The sequence below is a fragment of the Austrofundulus limnaeus genome, unplaced genomic scaffold (genome assembly GCF_001266775.1).
Source record: "Austrofundulus limnaeus strain Quisiro unplaced genomic scaffold, Austrofundulus_limnaeus-1.0 Scaffold14, whole genome shotgun sequence".
In the NCBI taxonomy this organism is placed as follows: domain Eukaryota; kingdom Metazoa; phylum Chordata; class Actinopteri; order Cyprinodontiformes; family Rivulidae; genus Austrofundulus; species Austrofundulus limnaeus.
In genome coordinates, this window is record NW_013952416.1 from 4089236 (window position 1) to 4095759 (window position 6524).

At 36.6% G+C, this 6524-nt stretch overlaps 1 pseudogene; it reads right to left on the minus strand.

Moving 5' to 3' along the window:
- Positions 1-6074, minus strand: part of LOC106513614 (high choriolytic enzyme 1-like) — a 16625-nt pseudogene extending 10551 nt beyond the window's left edge.
- Positions 6075-6524: the final 450 nt, after the last annotated feature.

Here is a 6524-nt window from a genome sequence, read left to right on the forward strand (position 1 = left end):
TTAATTATGAAGCAAAATACATATATTTTTTTAAAGGAAAATAAATATACTGCTCGATTATTTCAGCTTGATTTAGTGGAACCAGTTTGGTTAATGTTTATTTGTTAGAGAGCATGGAGAAATACTTTTATTTTGATGATTTTTGTGAACAGTTTTAAAATTTTTACTTAAGTATTTTTCTCTGTAAAATTTATTTTTACCTGTCATTTTCTGTTAAGGTAATTTTTACTTTTGCTTATTTATTTCAAGTACATTGTAGACCTGCAGTTGTAATACCATTATATTGTAATGTTTTAGTACTCCATTCATCAGAAATCATATTACACTGATGTAATTAATTCACAATGAACATAAAATATTTATAAAAAATAAGACATTTAAGAGACTTACTTAAAATAAAAAAATACATCCACACAGAACATAAAGGTAACAACTGGATGTTTGACCCAACTCAATTTGGCCTTATGGGAAATTTTCTTTCACTAAAAATGAGCCTAAATCAGAACTAAATGTTTTTAATGGATGTCATTTTACCAGATTGAAAACCAGGATTAAACCAGGTCTGAACTAGATTTAAACTGGTCTGAACCAAGTCCTCTTAACTTAACTAGTCCTCTTAACTACATATACATTTTTTCTTGGCCCTTCTTTCTCTTTCCAAGGCGTTAGACTTCTCCAGCTGCTGTTATGAAGGGCTAGATTGGTTAGAACCCCAAGTGCAGAACTGAAATGATCTTGGCAAAAATGGTACAAAAGGGCTTGATTAAACAAAATCAAAAAGCTGGCGTGGCAGCAAACAAGATACTAAGGTTTAGCTTGAGACAATAACAGGAACAACACAACAGAGAACAAAGATCTGACAAAGACTGAAGACAGAGAACAGAATATAAAGGAGAAACTAATGAGTACAAACAGTAAACACCTGGGGGAGAAACATGAGGATCAGGTGTGAGTGGGCGGGGTTGGAGCACAGGCAGACAGGAGAAAGAAAACAGATGACAAGACTGAAAACTAAAATAAAACATTAACACAGACACAAATCATAACAGCTACAGTTTCCTCTATCTGGCTGTGGCTCCTTTAGTTTAGTGTGTAAAGCCTTGAGACAGCAGGCAGTGGTACGGGTGGTCAGTGGGCTGCTTTCACCTCTCTCCAGTGGCCCCCTGTTGCTTTGGCAAAATATACAAATAATATATGGAAATTAAATAGTTAACAATTCAGTATTCACTTATCAATTGTGAGCCTAAATCAGTCTATACTCACAGCATCAGACCGAGGTTCATCTGCAGGTGGTCTTCAACTCTTCTACATGTGGTTGTGCTTCGTTTCTACCAGCTAAAATAAACACAAGTGAAAAAAGTGTGTCTAAAATGTGCTTGGTGTTTAAAAGAAAGACTGAATGACAAATTATAGGACGATATTCAAAAAAGCCTTGGGTCAATACTATTATCTCACATAGTCCCACTGTTCTTAATTAGCATAACCTGTATTGTGCACAGATCCACAGTATAACTAGTAATAATACTCTCACAGAGCTTACAGGTGAAAGGTGATCCACAGGTTCTTGTTTTGATGCTACAGCTGTTAGAATATCTGTAGGCTGCACAGAAGTCAGGCATGTTGTGGAGGTTACTTCTGTAAACACAAAGCAGCAATTAGTTTTTAACAAACCACGCTGCTTGTAAATGAGGTGCAGCTTCAGAAGAGCTCCTGATCATTTAAAATTGCTGGGTAAACTTACAATCACGTTTAAAATTGTCATTTAAACAAAAGATTACTTTGTCATTAAATCATTATTGGTCTCAGGAAAACTTAGCTTATTAAGAGTTTAAAATATTGACCAGCCTTGATAATAGTAACATTCACAAGAAGCTAGCTGTGAACTATATGCAACACAATTAATAATTTTTTTGAACAAAATCTGCATTCTCAACATGTCTAAGTAGCCCAAATCATAGCCACGTTAATAACCTTTGTGACAAACCAAACTGTTAGTAAATATGTCAAGATTTCAGCGAATAAAGCTTATTTCTGTTTGTTTAAATCACTCACCTCCATATGGTTTCCACGGCTACAGCTAGTGCTTATGTCTGTATCAAGATGGCCGCCATGTGACAACGCCGGAGACTCCGCCTCAGTTTATCTAGCTATATAAATCTGTGGTCCAGACCGGTGTGTTTGACAAAAGGAATACATGAAAATTCAGTGAAGGACTGCAGGCCGTGCTCAATGATCTCCAGCTCACGAGATGACACACAAAAAAACAAAGGCTTTTCTGCAACACATTCATCTTTATGTTAGATTTGTGAACAAAGGATGCTGCTGGATTTATGACATGCATTTATGTTTGAAACAAAAAATACTTTTGATCAGTTTTATTTTGTGGCAGTGTGATGGAAAATACATTTGTGAGCTGTTCTTTCCCTGTTTTAGGATGAAGGGTTGTGATACCTTCTACTGACCTGATCATGATCTGATGACATCAGCTTTACTGTGTTTACTCTGTTCTTTGTGTTTATCAATATGAATGTATTTGGCCAGGACAAGAAATGCTGTAATTTATCACGGTTATCTTGGAATGAAGTCATTGCCTGTTAAGATAACATCTGTATGATTAAATTTGTTTTATGTTCAAACCTGGTAAAAACTTTGGCTTCAACATGTAATGAAATCTTGGTGAGGGGGCTACATTTTATTAAAGAGAATCTCATTTTTTTTAGTAGGGAGCAGGTCTAATTAATCTGCCTTTTAACACTGTAACATGTTTTCAAAAGGCAGAGCACATTACAATCTAGTTCATCTTTTATAACACAGTTTTTTTTGTTTCAGTTACTAGCTGTAGTGATTGGCAATGATGTAGGGCACAGAGACTCTGCCATCTCCAGATCTGGGCCACATACAACCATGAGGCGAGCACTGATCGGCGTTCCTCCCATCTTCAGAGTCATTAGCGATGTCATCGATCACCAGTGGTTCGTTCTTAGTGTGCACTGTCACAAAACATTTTAAACTCAGTCATTTCTCTGAGTTTATAAACCAACAACTACATTTGTCTGACAACTAAACTACTGTCATCTGTCCGCTTGTGTGTGTAAATATACTGTGTGTGTGTGTGTGTGTGTGTGTGTGTGTGTGTGTGTGTGTGTGTGTGTGTGTGTGTGTGTGTGTGTGTGTGTTACTATGCCTTGTGAGCCTGTGGGCTGGGCACCATGACACATCTGATAAAAACAATTTTTTCCCCCCCAATGTCTGATGAGATTATTTTGGCACATCAGTAAAAAACATGACCTTTCATTAGGATAATAATATTTTTACTGGTAATGTTATGTTTTAAGGTAATTCTAAAATGTTAACTGTTAGTTTGATCTTTATGTGTGCACGAAGATGAGATGTTCAATGTGTCAGTTTAGACTGACAACACAGAATATCCTCAGGATTGCAATCTAAAATATATTTAACAAATTAAATACCTTCAAAATGGTCAAAGGAAGATAACAAAATACAACACAAATTTGTGTTTGTGGCAGGCTGTTATGGGGAAACTAAGACTTTAAAACAATCTGCTGACTCATGGAAGACTGGCTGCACAGAAACGTTTAAAATTTATATTTCTTCCTGGGTACCAAGTCTTACCAACATCCTTGTTGGCTCTCCACAGGAGCTCAGAGACAGACAGCTCCTGGGTCAGAAACACAAGATCAGATGTACATACACGTTCAAGGAAGCTGCATTGTGTAAAACATAAATAAAACAAGAATATTATGATTTTTTTGACCCCTCAAGTTGGCCAGATTGTTATCAGAGCAAAATTCAAAAGCCAGCCTCTCTGATGGTATGGGGGTGTATTAGTGTAACTGTCACAACTGTGAAGGCTCCATTAATGCTGAAAGCTACATTCTGGTTTTGGAGCAACATATGCTGCCATCCAAACCACGTCTTTTTCAAGGACATCCTGCTGATTTCAGCAAGACAATGAAGACACATTCTGCACGTGTTTCAGCAGCGTGGCTTCATAGTTAAACAGTGCAGGAACTAGACTGACCTGCCTGCAGTCCACACCTGTCTCCTGTTGAAAATGTGTGGAGAGCAAAATACAACAGAGACCCCAGACTGTTGAAAAAAATAACTTGTTTAACAAGCAAGAATGGAAAGAAATCCAGCTACAAAGCTTCAACAATTAGTGTCCTCAGCTAACAAACAGTTACTGAGTGTTGTAAATCTATGGGAATACAGAAGGAAACCTGTCCCAGATTTATTAGAACATGTTGCAGCATCAAATTTAAAAAGAGTGAATATTTGCGAAAAAACAATAGTTTGTCTGTTTGAACATTAAATATCCTGTCTTTGTAGTGTAATTAATTGAAAATAGTTTGAAAACAATTAGCAAATAATCATGTTCTGTTTTTATTTATGTTTACTACAACGTCCCAGCTTCATGGGAGTTGGGGCTGTATTTAAGGTCTTTAAGTTCACAGCAGTCATGTGTTCTCCTCTGAACCAGTCAGGAATTCTAAAGCAGCATTTTGTACCAACTAAAGACAGTCAACACCTTTGTTGTTGTTGTTGTTGTTGTTGTTGTTGAAAACAGGCAAACAATGTAAACAACAACTAAATACTTCAGAGCACCAAAGTCTGAATAAACCATCTGTTGTCTGATTTGTGGAGCCGTGCTGTCTGTGGCAACAATCAGATACTCTGCTTCATTTTTAATAAACTCTCAATTTCAAACAGGCACTGCAAGTATTTCAGTCAATTTGAAAAAACTATGAATCCTTAAAACAACGGCACAGCTGGATGACAACATAAAGGTCATTAATAATAATCTCTCTAAGACGGAGTATAAAAAAAGCAAAGTGACCCCAATACAGAACCTTGGGGGACCACACATATCTGACATCATCTGATTTCCCTCAGGAAAACTGCTTCAGGTTATCAAACATGTACTGTTCCAGAAAAAAAAGTAAAAAAAAATATAACACTTAATTTTGTAATATGTTTAAAGAAAACACAGCTTAGAACTGAGCTGGTAATTAAATAGCTGAGATGGCTTCAGACTGGACTTTTTCAGGAAAAGTTCAAAAACAGCTATGAAATGTAAAACACACAATGTATAATATAATGTGAAATACAGCGAGGAACAAAAACCTTCGAAAACAAAATATATATATGAACTGTATATATTACAACACAACAGATGTCAGCTGGATATAAGGAAAGAAATGAGCAGGAATTAAACAGAGGAATTGTTAAATGGGGGATCAAACTTGAATTTTCATCAAAACAAAAAATGAGTCACAGTTGTTCCCTGAGCATACTTGTAAATGGAGAAACCCAAGAAAGACAGTTTTTTTTAAGTTTACAAATGAGACTTTAGACTTGTTTTTTTAAAGGATTTTAGGACTCAGTTTTTATTTTTTTACTATTTTATTTAAAAAAATTTGATCTTTGACAGACTTCCAGTTTCTCAGCATTCTGGCTCAATGTTATTGCATCTTGTGAGCAATAACTTTATTTAGAGACACAAAAGTTTGTTTAAAAAAGCAACTTCATCTGGAATAGAACACAGCTTGTTAACAGAATAAAAAAGAAAATTTAAATCATGACTCTGAACTAAAAATAATGCAGAAAACATTTTAAGACCTTATATAGAAAATTTTCATATGATGAACAGCTTTATGTGAATGATTTGTGAAATGATTTATTTATTTATATTTGGCATGTTTCGCAACACAGAGACACAGTTAAGACTCTAAACGGCAGTGAAAAAGATTCGGCTGTTGTTCTAAAGAATTTATTTTTTTCCAGCATTGGGATCGCCACAGATGTGTCCTTGGGCACAGGCTGATAAGAACTCCCTGGATGTTGATATGCGTTTGTGGAAGCCTTGTCGTCCACCCCCCCACCACGCTCCAGACGAGGCCACGCGGGTTGGAACAGAGCTGAACTCTGCACAGAGAACTGGACTCTGGGAAACTGTGTTCGACTGATAAAACCGGTTGGACTCTGGAGGTCTGTGAGTGGTCCAGGCACTTTACCCTTGACGTCACCAGCTCCTCTACAATCCCTTCCCCCATCCATATTTGTTCCCCTGTCCCCCCCGCCCGCATCCCCTCCCTGCTTAGCTGGCTCTGCTCTATCTGCAGAGTCATTTTTTTGTACGATGCTCGTGTGTTTCTGTATGTTGAACACAAAATCAAAGTTCTTTTTTTAACTCATCCTTCCTATGTATGTGTGTATTCCAAAATGCAAGGTAGCGTACGTCGTTGCGCAGGGCCCTGGACATTCATTCCCCCGTGTCTGTCATGTGTGTTTGTTTCTCCGGACGGATGTTCAAAACTGCAAATTTCGTTGTGCATTGCATCTTGATGTTATGTTTGAATGACAATAAATGATTCTTGATTCTTCTTGATTCTTATGATTTTTTAATAGTTAAGGAAAAGACGTTTTCCCTTTTCTGAATAAATTTAATGTTTCTGATATTCTAATTGTTTAAAACCTAAACATGAATTAAGGGACTTTTAAGG